This window comes from Prionailurus viverrinus, chromosome D4 (genome assembly GCF_022837055.1).
Source record: "Prionailurus viverrinus isolate Anna chromosome D4, UM_Priviv_1.0, whole genome shotgun sequence".
Taxonomy (NCBI): Eukaryota; Metazoa; Chordata; class Mammalia; order Carnivora; family Felidae; genus Prionailurus; species Prionailurus viverrinus.
This window is the reverse complement of record NC_062573.1, coordinates 49,947,273-49,963,703: the sequence shown is the minus strand read 5'-3', so window position 1 is coordinate 49,963,703 and position 16,431 is coordinate 49,947,273.

Sequence of the window (16,431 nt, the reverse complement as noted above, 5' to 3'; positions counted from 1 at the left end):
GCCTTCCTGCATCACCGGGAAGACTGAATATGAACAAGAATGCGAAGTGCTCAGCGATGTGCCTGCCACACACACACACACACAAGGTAAGTAATAGTCACGGTGATCATAATAGAAGGAAGAATAAGACGTAGGGGGAGCAGGGGAAATGGAAGAACACAGGAATATTTCACAGGGAAAATAAAATTTAAGCAAAGCCTTAATCAATGAAGAGAAGTTCACCAGTAAAGTGAGGCAGGAAAGGGATTCACAGACGGAGGGACTGCACTGTCCCAAGGCTGCCTCTTCAGGTGACCCTATCCATGTTCTGAGAAGTGACATCCACCATTATTATGGCTTACACTCTCAACTAGGCTAATGTCTCCTACAGTTACAAAATGGCATTTCTTCTGAGCTTTCTTTCTATTGGACCTGCCTATTTTGATGTCCTGTAACCACCACAAACTCAAACACTTAAGAAGGAAACGTAAAATCTTTCTCTCCACATTGTTTCTCCCCTTCCTCTTTCCTCTTAGGAAATACAGAAATTTCAGAGCCACCACTGAACCCTTCCCCTTTGGCCCCTCTACCTTCTCCGTTTAAATCATCACTAAATTCTATATCAAATTCAACTTCGAAATATGACTGCACCTCTCCAAGTTCATTCCTCATTGCATGAACTTCTGAAATAGTGGCCTAGCTGTTCTGCTACATCTAGAGTTTTCTTTTTGCAGCAATTGGCCAATTATGTTCATTCATTCACTCCACAAAAATTATCTGGGCAACTAAAAGATGCCAGGAAATCTTTAGTGTGCTAAAAAAATCAATAATGAATACCTCTGAGCTACTGAGACATTTCTTTATATTGTCACAGTATCATCTTTGCAAAGCTAATCATGTCAACTCTTAAAAGCCTCAATCAATTCTCTACTGCCTACAGACTATGACTTAGTACAAATTCCTTAGCAAGTCATAGAAAGCCCTTCATACTGAGAAGCCAGTCTATTTTAAAGAAACCTTTTTTAAAAATCATTCCATTTTTTGGGGACGCCTGGGTGGCGCAGTCGGTTAAGCGTCCGACTTCAGCCAGGTCACGATCTCGCGGTCCGTGAGTTTGAGCCCCGCGTCAGGCTCTGGGCTGATGGCTCAGAGCCTGGAGCCTGTTTCCGATTCTGTGTCTCCCTCTCTTTCTGCCCCTCCCCCGTTCATGCTCTGTCTCTCTCTGTCCCAAAAATAAACGTTGAAAAAAAAAAAAATCATTCCATTTTCAAGTTACTAAACTACACCAAACTTCTCTCCAATCTCTTGAGTATCCCATGCTCTTTCTGGCCTTTGCATATGGTCATTTTTACCTCTTTTTGTAAATGTTTATTTATTTTTGAAAGAGAGAGAGACAGAGAAAGAGAGAGAGAGAGAGAGAAAACACAAGCAGGGGAGGGGCAGAGAATGAGAGGAAGACACAGAATCTAACACAGCTCCAGGCTCTGAGCTGTCAGCACAGAGCCCAACATAGGGCTCGAACTCATGAACCATGAGATCATGCCCTGAGCAAAAAAGTCTGATGCTTAACTGACTGAGCCACTCAGGCGCCCAGGTCATATTTACTTCTGCTCTTCCATTCATCTCAGTCTGATGAATGGTCCAACATTTAATAACCAGTTTAATATCCTCTGTATGAAAATGAAATTGATCAATTAATGAGTTTCTACCATGCCTTCCTGCTTGAGTCCCATCACTAATCATCAAACCCTTTAGACTTTATTTTCTGACTGCTGAACTTAATGCTTTAGGATTACCAATAGAGAAAAGAATTTTTTACATCTCTCTAGAAAACTTACTCTTTTTTGTCTTGTCCCTACTTTATGCTACCCTGTTTGTATTCAAATACTACAGGTCCATGTAACAGGTTTAAAACAGAGAACGACCTAAATTGAGCCACATTTGAGGAGATTTCTAGAACGACATGGCCCTTTATTCTTCTTTTCTAACATGTAGTTTCTGAAAGAGAAATCAATATCATATGTTGAGCCAACTCAAATATTAATTATAGGTTGAACTAGAATCAGTATAAAATATACAATAATTAGGGGCGCCTGGGTGGCTCAGTCGGTTAAGCCGCCGACTTCGACTCAGGTCATGATCTCACAGTCCGTGAGTTCGAGCCCCGCGTCGGGCTCTGTGCTGACAGCTCAGAGCCTGGAGCCTGTTTCAGATTCTGTGTCTCCCTCTCTCTGACCCTCCCCCGTTCATGCTGTGTCTCTCTCTGTCTCAAAAATAAACGTTAAAAAAAATTTTTTTAATATACAATAACTAAATAATCATTTAGCTGACTGTGTGACTGTTAAACTCTGTTCCTTTTTTTTTAGTTTTTTTAATGTTTGTTTATTTTTGAGACAGAGGGAGACAGAGCATGAGTGGGGGAGGGGCAGAGAGAGAGGGAAACACAGAATCTGAAATAGGCTCCAGGCTCTGAGCTGTCAACACAAAGCCTGATGCGGGGCTCGAACGCAGGAACCGTGATATCATGACCTGAGCCGAAGTCGGATGCTTAACCGACTGAGCCACCCAGGCGCCCCATGTTCAACTCTGTTCCTAATGCATCTCCTAATTTCTTTAAATGAAGGAGATTTAATAACTGAAATTAAATCCCCCCATGCAGTGTATACCGATACTGAATTCATTTGCTGATTCAACAAATATTCTTTAGGTGATTATTATGTGGTAAGCACATTTCAAGGCCTAGGGTATATGGGGTAAAAAAAAAAAAAAAATCTTGGCTTCCAAGGCACTCACAGTCCACTAGAAAAATGAGAAAAAGAAATCAACAGACACAGCATAAAACTGCAACTGCTATAGGAGAAGTTTCTATGGTAAACTGTATAATTCAGAAGCTGAAATTCTAAGGAGAAAGCATGTATGTAGATGGGGAGAAGGGCTTTCCAGATCAGGAAAGGACAGGTGTCTAGCATGTGCAATTAAGGAAGAGAGAGTAAATGCTCAACTCACCCAAGACAGTTGTGTTAGCTTACATGTGGTGTCACTCCTGGACTGTAAGTTCTCTATAGCTCATTTCCCCCACGACCAATTTAGTAGCAGGTACTCAGCAAACATTTCTTGAATACATAAATAACTGTCTGGTAAGAACTAATGAAAAATTACAGTTCTCGAAGTATTTGAAAGTTCTAATATATGATATGGGATGAAGTTCTAGGACCAGGGGTAGCAGTGTTTATATAAATACATGTTTTTATATTTGATCTTGAAGGTTTGCTTGTACACAGCAGACTATACGTCTGACCAAGGATGCTACAACAGAGAATATCAAAAAGATTAAAGTCATTATGAACTATGAGTTGTTCCTTTTTTCCCCCCCAGACAGAATTCATGAACACTGTCAAGGTAGAACAGGATAAGGCAGATGTATACCAATGCAGGGAAAATAAATTAATTAATGACATAAATTAAAAAATGTGTATATGTATACGTATACACATGCTTTACTTTACATGTGTTTATATGTGTGTGTATATATATAAACACATACATGTATCTTTTAAATGTAATAAAAACACCATTGTTGGGCGTCTGGGTGGCTCATTGGTTAAGCATCTGACTCTTGATTTTGGTTCAGGCCATGATCTCACCATTCTTGAGATCAAGCCCCCCATCAGGCTCTGTGCTGACAGTGTCGAGCCTTCTTGGAATTCTCTCTCTCCTTCTCTCTCTTCCCCCTCTCCCACTGGCTCTCTCTCTCTCTCTCTCTCTGAAAATAAATAAATAAATATTTTTAAAACTAGAGTTGTTATAAGCCTTATAAGGTGGTAGAGTGTTGATGTGGAAGACCTTGCCTCCTCTACAGTTCAGGGTGAGAACGTTCCTATAATGCAGTTGGCTACACTTCATGTCTTTTGTGCACTAATGTAGTACTATTATTGCTCTCCTTTCTTTTAAAACTATGAAGTTCTAAAGATGCCCACAGGGCAACAGGCAAAACCTTATTTTCCCCCAACTGGTTGGGAAGGACAGAGTAGAGCAGTATGGAAAGGATATGGATCCTGGAGTCAGTTAGACATGAGTTAAAGTTACAGATCTAGACCAAGTGATTTTGGGTAAAATGAAGCCCCATTCCCTTACTTCTTCTTACAGTCCTTGCTAACTCTCACTCATTGGATAGGTTCAACTACAGATACCATCATAAAACCTTAGTAGGTCCCAAATGGAAAGTTTCCTCTTTCTCCCCAGTTGTCATTATCTCCTCAGAATTTGCTTCCCCTGGTTTTTGAAAGGACCTGCCTTCACCCCATCTCTCAAGTGAAAATCCGGTGTCTAATACACATCAAGAATTCTTGGGGCACCTGGGTGGCTCAGTCCGTTGCGCACCGGACTCCCCTGACTTTGGCTCCGATCATTATTTCACGATCGTGAGATCGAGCCTTGGTCAGGCTCTGCACTGAACCTGCTTAAGAATCTCTCCTTCTCCCCATGCCATGCATGCATGCACACTCTCTCAAAAAAGAAAAAAAATCCTTCCAACAATATTTTTGAAATAAATTCTGATCACTTCTGATAACCTCCAGCACTATCACTTTCATCCAAATCCCCGTGTTGCCTACACACTGAAATGTCTTCTCTCTTGTCTCCTAGTCTCGCTCTCGGCATCCTGCATATTAGTCTTTGCATGACAGAGCCATCTCCTGAAATGCAAAATCATGTCACTACCTTGTTCAAAATCTTCCCAAGGTGTCCATTCTAATCAGAAGAAAAACCAAATCCAAAGACTTACCATTGTCTCCCATACCATACATATGCTGCCCCCGGAAAACTCTCAAACATAATTTCCCATAGTCACTTTCTCACGTGGACTTGCCAGCCTTCTTGCTCAGGTTTGAACAAGGCCAAGCACACCCTAGCCTCAGGTTCTTTGCACAATTGTTTCTGTACCTCACTCCAAAGATCTCCACACGGCTTGCTTCCTCTTCTCAGCCAAGTCGCAGCTCACAATTGTCTCCCCGGAAAGTCCTTCCACGACCCCTCATTGAGGGGAGTTACCACTCTTCAGCCCTTTCTCTTGTTAAACTTCTAAGTCTTCCTTATCCCTACCTAATATTACTTGTTTGTTATGCATGTCCCCTCACGGATGCAAATATCCAAGATAGCAGGAATTGTGTCTCTTGTTTACTATCTCAGTGCTGACCATAGAACCTTGCACATAGCACCTGGTTGTAAATGCTTGTTGAGTGAACAAAGGGTCCTCTATTGTTCCCTCATCTCTCCTCCAGAGATGTGTTTTGGTGTTTTCTGTGAAGTGTCTTCACAGTAACCAAAATATCTTTGTTCCTCCCTAGCCTCCTGATGCACCTGTTTATTTTTCTACATTGCTAGGTTATACGCTCTTTAGGGTCCAAAGACTACACCTGTCTTATTCACCATTGTATGACTAGTGCCAATCTCAGAATCTAATATAAATAATAATAAAATAAAAATAAATAATCTAATATAAATAATAATAATAATAATAATAATAATAATATAACAAAATAGTGGTTGATTTTAGTGTCCAGGACCCATTCAGAATGAAATAAATGAGAATCGTGATAATAATAACACATATTCTTATTTTATGCAGCTGGAAACTTCTTAACTAGTGCCTACCTAAGGAGATGAGAAAGCTGATTAAGAGGTAGATATAGGTGTAAAAAAAGTCATTTGTCATTTCTATTTTAATTTAGAAGACACAATCAACTTAATTTAGATTTATCGTCTATGGTGTACTCAGAGACAAGGATGATGCCTGCAGTTTATTTCCAGCAGGCTAGATATATTTCCCAACCAAGCAAAATAACAGGCATTACTGGCATTGTATTTATTTCTCTTCCCTTCTGTTTTGTTCTCTTATCTCCTCTTTACCAATGGGCACTAAAAAGAAGCATACTGTTAGTCTAGGGCTGTTGTAATATACTTGCATTCAACATAGGGCTGAATTTAAACGTCTGTATATGGAATACTCTTGACTAAATAGGAAAAAAAAGAAAGAAGTAAATTACTTTGTGATAGAAAAGCAGTTGCTAGCCCATCAGGAAAGCTGTCAAGAGATTACACCATTCTTTTCAAAAGTAGAGATAGGAGATGATCTTAATCCCAAGAAAGAGTTGAGACAAATGACTGTCAAAGCAATGAAGTAAAATCTGAACTGTAGGTGCAACACTATATCATTTTGAATAGCTGTTCTGGGTATTTATTGAAAACAATGTGTTCCCTGGAAAGCTATCTGAGTTTTACATTAGTTCATGCAGAATTGATGTGGGGGGGGGGGAAGGGGATAAATGTTAATATAAACTGTTAAAATTACAGATTCTAGTATTAGCCCATGCCCTCTGAACAATGCAAGTATTCACTATTAAAATTTGGGAAGAATAAACATTACAGCAGTTGGTTGTATATATAGATATATATAGATATAGATAGATATAGATATATAGATATAGACAGATATAGATATAGATATAGATATAGATATAGATATAGATATAGTATATGTCAACAGACCATTTCAATCCAAACCATGGTACAAGGCAATATTGTGTGGTTAGATAGCATAATGAATAAGTGGATGCTTTTGAATCCAACTTCCTCTATTTGCAATTCATACCTTTTCTTTCCTACATAAACACTCTCAGAAAACATTGCTTTCTGGCCTCAGACTTTCGTGAGCCCTTAGTCACTACCTATCTTTATTCATTCAAAAAGTCTTCAAGAAAGAATGGTTTTCATTTTGAACAGATTAGAACACACTCAAAGACAACAAAAAATCATGTGTGTGTGTATCTCTCTCTGTAATACAAAAAGATAAGTCCTATTAGGACAACTGAGTGCATGTAGGTTATAGTTCATTAGAATTTTTTCTAGATCTCTTGATCTTTGACATTTTAAATCTAGACACAATTTTGAACTTATTTAAAGTTCATGTTACAAAACCCTTGGCTGTAATATTTAAGTCATCAATAATGCGTTATTTGGGACCACCTGGGTGGCTCAGTGGGTTAAGGGTCTGACTCTTGATTTCGACTCAGGTTATGATCTCCTGGTTCATGAGTTCAAGCCCCACGTCAGGCTCTGTTCTGACAGCATGGCGTCTGCTTGGGATCCTCTCTCTCCCCATCTCTCTCTCTGCTCTTCCCATGTTCACATGCACTCTATCTTTCATAATAAATTAAAAAAAAACATTTTTTAAAATGTATTATTTCACTGTAAGTAACATATTCCATATAAAGCATTAGATATATCATATAGCAATAGAAACTGGAAATCACAAAACATGCATTGGCACCTTCTAAATTAATTAATTTCTTTGTTTTATTTTTCTAGCAAATACCCTTTCCCTCTCCATCCTTATACGCTAAAATGTTAGCAATTTATACATAATCACATAGTTAATAACTTCAGATTGTAATCCATTTGTTAGTAATGTGACAAATCTTTCCAAAGAGGTTTGTTTATGTCAACTTTTGTACATGCTTCTATGGCATAAGCCCAAAAGACAGTAGGAAATATTTGACATCTTCAGTATCTATTATTTACCAACAAGCCTTCCCAAAGAATGTATATAAATCTTAGGAGGCAGTATATGTGGAATACATGAAGAAAATGTAGTACACAGGTATTATTTTTATCTATTTCAGCCACGCAGGGTCTGTTTTGTTTTCTTAGTTCTAAGCTATCTGCAATGCTCCATACGATGTATTTTCACATATTAATTTATATTTTTGTACACACTTGCATATAAACACATATCTAATCAAACCTAATAAAAAAGGAGAAGAAAAGCCCCCCGAACGGTACAATGGTATAGCAATAAAATGATGGAAGTCAGCACATGTCAGTGTTGTCATATAACGTCACTGCAAATCTTGTAAATCAATATAACAACATGGTTTACTCGTTTTGTTTTTCAGTTCCTGGCATTATTTGAAAAAATATATATATTTAAATGAATTATTGAAAGACCTAAGGAGGCAAAGAAGTACTTAAACCTTAGCCCATCAAATCCACTTACCTTCAAGTTACTACTTTGAAAAGATATCTCTCAGCCTATGGTTCGGAGAGAGAATTCCTAAGGCTTTGATTCCTACCTTAATTTCTCTGCCTCTCAGCTTAATCTCTCTCTCTCTCTCTCTCTCTCTCTCTCTCTCTCATTACTAAAGGTTCTTGGAAATAAGTTAAAATTCTCAGGGAATAGACACCATAATTAAATAATTCCAGACACCTGACAGGACCAAATATGCCCAGATCTAAGTTCAGATCTAAGTTCAAAGCTCTAAACTAGCAGCTGTAGTATCTTTATAGATTCCAAGGACATGGCTATGAATTTTTTACTTTTAGATATATTTTTTTTACTGTTCGTAAAAGTCGGATCTCATAAATCTGCTAGTTTCAAAAACCTGCAGCTTTTTGAATAAGTGGCCCTTGTATTTCGATTTAAACCAAATGGGACCAAACTTATTACTTCTATTCTGAAAGGTCATTTTTCATCAAGATTGTATTAGAAAATAAATCATTTAAAGCCATCCTTTGGATGGTTCCTTGCATGAACATCTTAAGAAGAGCATGGAATAAGAGCCTCTGTGCAAAGCAAAGCGGATTTGTTAGTCCAAAGTGGTCTAAAGCTGCCACCTGCTGGCGCTTCGGCGATATTTCTCTAAATTCAGTATTCTGCTGAGGTAACAACACAGTCCGAACTTGCACAATATCTCCATCAATATCACAGAGAAGGCTTTGAGCGCAACAGAGACAGCACGTCAACATCACGTGTTTATTAAGACATTATAAATAAAAGCAGGCTGCAAGGCTAGAGCTCTAGGACCCAGGGAAGTTACTACCAAAATCAGACAAGCTCTAGAAAGTTGTACTATGTGAAACCAAGGGCATTCACAGATGCCTCAGAAAACTAAAAGTTTACGTGGGATGGAGCTTCTGATGATAGTCTTTTCAATATTCTCTCGCTGCACCAGAAGAAATCACCACTTGGTACCTTATCAGTATCCTGCTTTAAGGCTAGGCAAATTAATTCTCTACTGAAAAGGCTGATTTTAACTCGGAAAAAGAGATATAATCCAAAACACTATCTCTACTTAGTAAATATTCAAAAAAGAAAATTCGTATTGTTAAAATATTTTTAAGTTTTTTTGCTACCGAAGGTAAAATGAACTCCGTTTGATAATATTGATAATTCATGACCAATGATAGAGTTTCTCTTTGGAATAAACCCTTGGGATCATCCAGGAGCAAAACCTAAAGCCTGAGTAAATGGTTCAACTGCGAAAACCCACTGAGCTCCATGAATGACCATTTTTTTGGTTTTCTGAGAAGACGACGTTTTCTTTTACTTTTGTTTGTTTGCATTAGGCAATGGAACGAATTAAGAATTTTACTATTTTTCCACTCTCCTATCATTCATATACTGCTCTCCTCTAAGTGAAGGGCATTAGGGTTAGATCCTTAGAATGAATAAAACAGCTCCAAGAAAAGAAACTGGCAACTTCTTCTGTGATGCTGAGTAATTAAACAGACCTACAGAGCCTGCTGGAATTACAGAACATAAGCAAAGATTAATGAGGCCTGAAAACGTGGGGTCCCATGGTCTCCAAACAACATGTGAGGCGTCTCACCTCAGCTTTCTCCACACTGAACAGCTGCCCGTTTTCAAGGCAAGCAAAATTGTACTTGTTCCTGCTTTGATTCAGAAACAGTTTGATAAAATCTAGCACAAAAAATGTTGCTTTAAAAATTAGCTTTTTTAATTCCCACACCTTACTGGTGGGCCTTGTCTTCTGCTCCAGATTGCAGAGAGCTCATGAGTGGGTATGGATGTCCTGAGGCTGTTTCATACCTTCCTTCCTAATCTGGGTGATCAAGAACAAAGAATTTATACAGACCCCTCATTATTACGGTATAGCCATCAAAGCAGGAAACATGGCATAGCCTCATTTCTCTCCCCCCGCTGCTTGGTCTTTGGGGTCTAGAGTGCTTCTGATGGTCAGGAAGCTTTGAAGGTTTGCAATACCTGAGCTGAAGGAGACGGTGACTGTAACAAAAAACAGATTTCTCAAATTGATTCTAGCTGCCTGATTGCTGTTAGTCCACATAGCTGTCCCAAGAAGACATGGAAAAACTGATTGGATCTTTAAATTTTAGATAGTTATAGGGATATATAAAAACCCCATCTGCCTATATTGTGATCTGGACTTTATGTATTCAATTCATCTTTTCTTGTTAGAAATGGCTACCTATTCCAAGATTCTCTAAAATGCTTTTAGCCCCTTTATGTATATATACACTTAAATGGGAATTATTATATGTTCAGATTCAACCTAGGATTTGGGGGATTACCCATCTCCTTTCCATAAACATTTATTAAGCTCAAACCACGCATATGTTGCATTCCACAGAGATTTTTAATATGAGACCAACATGGCCCAATGCCTGCATATATTAGAAACACTATAATATCCAATTACTAGCAGACTCCATTCACTGAACTATGTAGTACAAGCAATAAGGCACATTAACCCTGGTTTGTTTCCTCAGATCATTTCATATAATTTCAGTGAGTGCTTAGATCTTCTTTCAAGGGGACTTCACACTCCTTCCCCCTGCCATCATCTATAGGGTCTTGTATACTCCTTGGTCACATGTCCTCTCTCTCACTCTTAGCTCTCTCTCTCTCTCTCTCTCTCTCGCTCACTCACATTCTCCCCTACATTTCTAATAAAGATAAATCCAGCCAACAAGATTGTATATTTCATGAAACTTAACTCTCACATATAGTATATCGATTTAGTGTATATTATATACAATATGCATTTAATGATATTCAGTATTAACACTAGTGATCATTGTATTTCTGTGGGCTCATATAGTGGCAACAATATTGCTTTGGAAATATAAATCATTCTGTTCTGAAATGTGCCAAGATATGCTTTTGGTAGTGAATGTACTCCAAGTAAGAAACCTCTTGGTGGTTCTTGGTGAGAAATGTTGAGACACGCCTAGAGATGCTGGTCTCTCTCTCTCTCTCTTACAATTATAATCATATAATCATATTTCTTCCATTTACAAGAAAAGTTCTTTTCATTTTTTTGAATTTATTAAAATATGTAAAAAAACAGCTGAGAATCATATATGATATTCTCTTTGGGAGCCTATTTGTTCCACTGGACAACAAAAAGTGTATGTGTAAGTATGTTTATCATTTTATTTACTTCAAAGAATATGTAATGTATTTGAATAAATTTACTTAAAATAGATAATAAAAATAGTTTTACTCTTTACGTTCTTTTGTCCCTCAAACACCACCTAGTATGCTCTAAGTTTTTTCAGCTAATTTGTTAAACACTCTCCTTCAGTTTTCCCATTTAAGAGTCAACTATATTTTATATTTAAATGAGGAAAAACATTTTAATACATTTTAATTGAATTTTAGTTACTTTAAAGATGGGTGCAATATTAGGAATCACTTTTTGTTTTTAGGACTTGCCAACATTTCTTGATCAGGTACCTCATATAAAAAAATAATTTCCTTAGAAGCACTGCTAATTCATGTGAATGTATTTACTTACATAAGATACATATCAATCTGTTAATATATTTTTTATAAATCATATAGAAAAGAGTAATTTCTAATAGTTGATAAGATAAAATGAATATTAAGTGTAGTATTTGTTAAATGTATGAACTATTTCAAAAAGATTAAGTAGAATTATTATTTTTTAATCAAAAATGTTTAACTCTCTGTGATATAACAGTCCAAATATCAGAGTCTAAGAAGAACATATTTTGATGCATGGCTTGATAACTCTCATAGCTGGAAAAATTTATGCAATTCCAAACAGAACAGAAGCCATTATTGGCTGATGTTAGTTAATATATTCATTCTTCAATTTCAACCGCAAACTACTCAAAATATTTGTTGAAATATGGCTCATTAAATAGAAATCTTTTTGATATCAATCAGTTGTCTAGGAAACTATGTATACAACTTTTGTTTTATATTTTTTGAGGTGAGTGAACTCAGTTATACAGTATGACCACAGAATTTGGCCAAAGGAAAGAATCAATGCCAATCCATATAGTAAATATTAGTATTGTTGGATTACTTTCATAGTATCTAAAATATATGCAAATATAAAGTCTGATGTTTCCTTAAATGTCCCAAAAGAGCATTTTGTCCAGGAATGAGGAAATCACACCCTCATGATCAACAAATCTTCGTGTCTTATATTCTAAAAATTTGAAAAGTCAACTAAGAAATCATTAATGTAACTTGTCCTTGGGACAAGTCCCATGTCTTTAGAGATCTTCAAAGATTTATTCCCCAGGACAAATACTGTACTCTCTTTAAAGATCCTAAATCTTTATGACAAACACTGTGACCTCTTAAATGTATGCCATTGGTTCCCATTCAAAGAGCCATTTTTGATTTTGCTAATTTAGACATCTACTGTGTATTTTTTCCTCCTTTAGTGAGTGACATAATCTCATACTCCCTTCTCCTCCACTGCTAACCAGAGAGGGTGTCTTAGGTGAAATTGGAAAGAGTCTCAAATTGTAATCTATTCAGGAACTGGTTGTAAAGATTCCAAATCCAATTGATGAGCACTCCCCCGCCTTCCTGCAGCAGTTTTTATAATCAGGCTAGTCTTGCATTTAAATGATGAGCCTGTGCCTGTGATATTTTCTCCCATGGCAACACCATTGTGTGTGTGTATGGGGCAGTGGAGAAGGCAGGTGGGAGAGGGGTTTCCTTCCTTCCTTTGGGATTTCCTTGTCTGAAAATGGTTAGTTTAAGAACAAAATCTTTAAAAAATAACACGCCCGTTTGTTTTCAAAAATAGTTAAAATGTCCCTTGATTCTCATTGGCTAGGTTACAGGAAAGATCTTTTAAATGAGTAAAATAAAAATTAAAATGTCAATGAGTGGTTCTGAAATCCTAGCCTTGTTTAGTCATTTTGCCACACGCCTTTTTCCCTCACAAATGGTGAAAAGGTCACATCTGATTGAAAAACCGTCAGAGTGAATATCAGATTCAACAATACAATAAAAAGAAGATAAAGATGTATAATTCAGCTGACAGCCATGTTTGGTTATTTGATGCGTGTTGGCTCCCAGAAACCTTATCTTTATTTGGAAGCACCTACTAAAAGATTCTTCAATGACTTCCTATCACAACACAAGCATTATTGTGCACTTAATGTGATTTCCTGCTGTCTCTGGGAACAAATGAAAATGAGTTCAAACCAAGATGTGAAATGATGTGAAAGGCATATCAAAAAGCCAATGGCCAAGCTTTAAAAATTGTTTTTTTATTGTCCAATAACAGTGCTAAAATGACAAGGAATTTTTAAGCACTATCTACAAAATAGACATGTAATAAACTTCTATAAAATAATTACTTATTTGAAACAAAAGGAAATAAAATTTCCTATTGTTTTCAATTTGGGAGAAAAAATCTAAAATCTTGTTTGAATGAGTTCCGCATGCACAGCGGAGTTTTCTCTATCACATGGAAGGTGAATCAAGATTGCATGGTAAATCGCTGCTTATTCAATCTATTTCATGCAAGTATAAACAAGAACACCAGAAACAGCTAAGACACTATTGCCAGACTATATTTCTAGTACTCTTGAAAATTATTTCACATAGTATGCTAAACATATCAAATCCCGTAGGAAATAGGAAATAACGAGACAACTGTCCAGATAGCTTAGTTTCAAATCTTGTCAAAATGCAAAAGAGTTAATAAATGATAGGCTTGGTTCTCAGAAGAGCACTACCTATACAGACATAGTCTGACCAGGTTCTATTTCCCGATGCCACAGTAACCTTCTTGTTGAGGGATCACCAGGCTGGGGTCAAGTATAATCTGACGTACTCTCAGAGGATTTGCAAAGGCCTCGTTGGCCCACATCTCAAAAACATTATATTCTTCAATGAAATATTTCCAAAAAGATATGCAAAGTTTAAATTAATTAAAAGTGACAGAAAATAGATTGACAAGGCATGTTTGTTTCCTTGTTTTTATTGCTTTGATTATATATTTGTTTGTCTTATAGTAATTTAAATTCATAGGTTAATATTCTGAAAATACCAAAAATACACACACACACACACACACACACACACACACATATATACACACACACATGTTTTCTTTAAAGGTGTAGATAGATAGATAGATATAATCACACAATAAATTGTTATTTATTGCTCATTGTGGAATTAGAATTGTGCTGGGGACTGAAAGACATAGTGAGCAAGACCTAGTCCCTAACCCAGGGATGTTTTATTCTAGAATGAGAAATTGGCAAGTAGACAGACAACTAAGTGCTATGATGATTTAATAAGGATAACTAGGGAATATTTAAAAAAATATTTACTTCAACTTAGTTTGGGAATGAGACTAGTCAGGATAGACTTTGTACCCTAAGTAATGCTGGAAAGACTTAACTTAGGGGAATAGAGACAAAGTTGACAGGGAGAGAGTTCTAGATGATATAAATTGTTCATAGTGTGTTCAGTACAGAGCACTGAGCAAATGTGGATGCTGAAAGTATTTCAATATGGCTGAAGTACAAATATTGAGAGGGTAATTTGGCTAAAGATAAAACTGAAGACCTAAGAAGGCCATGACTTGTTCTTGTCAAGTTTGAACTTCATCTTGAGAACAAAGTTGAACCATCTCAAAAATGTTCAGTGATGGGCATTAATGTGTCTATTGTATAAAAAGGAGCCTGACATTCAAAAATCAAATGTGATTTTCAAGGTAGTCTATCAGTCTGACTTCTGGCAGGAACGAGATGGCATACTCCAACAAAGTAACTGAGGAGAGTTGAATGAAGGTACTATTTATAAAGGTGAGTTGAAGGTGTAGGGAAATCAACAAAGTGCAGGTCTAAGTAGTATCTAAGTATCTAACTAGTATCTAAGTACTATCTCTAGGCTGCAAGGGACATGGGGACAAAGAATTATCAGAACCCACAGAGAAAAGATACATGAAGAGTGTCATCTGACACTTGGTAAAGAGAAATCTCTTATCCACTGTGACCAGCAGGAAAGGAGCACGGGAAATGAAAACCTTGGATCCACTTTCCATTGCTTGAACCCAACTGGATGCCAGAGGATATGGGAACCCTTTGGTTCAGTCTTAAGACATAAAACATAGTGGAGAAAAGGAAGGAAGAGGACATAAAGAGATAAAGTACAAACAGAAAATCATTCACAGAGCTCAAACTTAAGCTTGGTCCTCTGTCTCCAATCCCATATATGTTATATATATAATATATATAATAGTTAAATTATCAAGAGCAAAAGTTATCTTTACAGGCCACTATTTGTTTTCCACTTTTCCATTTCTATATAATGAAGAAAATCGATGAACAAGATATTCAAAGAGTGAAATTATTTTAAAAAAATACTTGAAATTTATGGAAAATTAAGAACTGTGCCATAGAATTTGGGTAGTAGCATGTGCCATTATGCTCCCACAAAGAATGCAGTGGTCTCGATGTTGTAAGTAATAATACGAAAGAATGAATTTATGTTCATTTTAAATGGAAATGACTATTAAAATGCCTTGAATTTCACGAAAAAAATTTCTAAGGTAAAAGAAATACATGTCATTTCAAATTCACTTACTTTAATAGTAAACTAATTCACCAGTATAAAGGGCCTTAAGGAATGAATAAAATTTGCTTTATTATCTCCCTTTTCTTTAAAATACTAAAGTATGCTTTTCTACTTTCAATAAATTTAATTTTATCATTTTTACTAGGGCATAAACTAGCTTGTTAACATATTCACTTCACCCACCTTCCCTCGGCCTCAGTTTCTTCCTTTGGAAAGTGAGGGAGTTAATTAAATGATCACTGAGATTCACTCCAACTCTGAAATCCTGTGATTCCTGCGTAACAAAAACAGTCATTTAAGTTAAATATGCTCTACCAGTAATACAGAAGTAAAGAGTCCTGGGTTCTGGCTCCTCCCTTTAGATGTTATCAAAACTGAAAACACTAAGTCTCAGTCTATTTGCATGTAAAAAAGAGACAATAATAGATTAAACTCTTCATAGGATTATTGGGAGACTTAAATTGAAAAATGCATGTGAAGTGAGTCTAAAAGATAGTTAATATTTCTATTAAGAGAACTAACAAATACCACTGCTGCTCAACGAATTTGAAAGATTGCAGTAAACATTCCGTACCCTACTTCTGTAGTTCCTTCATGATAACAATTTTTTTTTATCTCACTGAATGTTGCTTCTAGTCCCTCAGGGACTATGACTGTTGAAGGAATTACATGTGTTTTATGGTTTGATCAGAGCTATCATGTTCAGTAGAGCAAGAATGAAGAGTATAAACACGCAAATGCTACTGAGGAAAAAATGGCAGACTGACAAG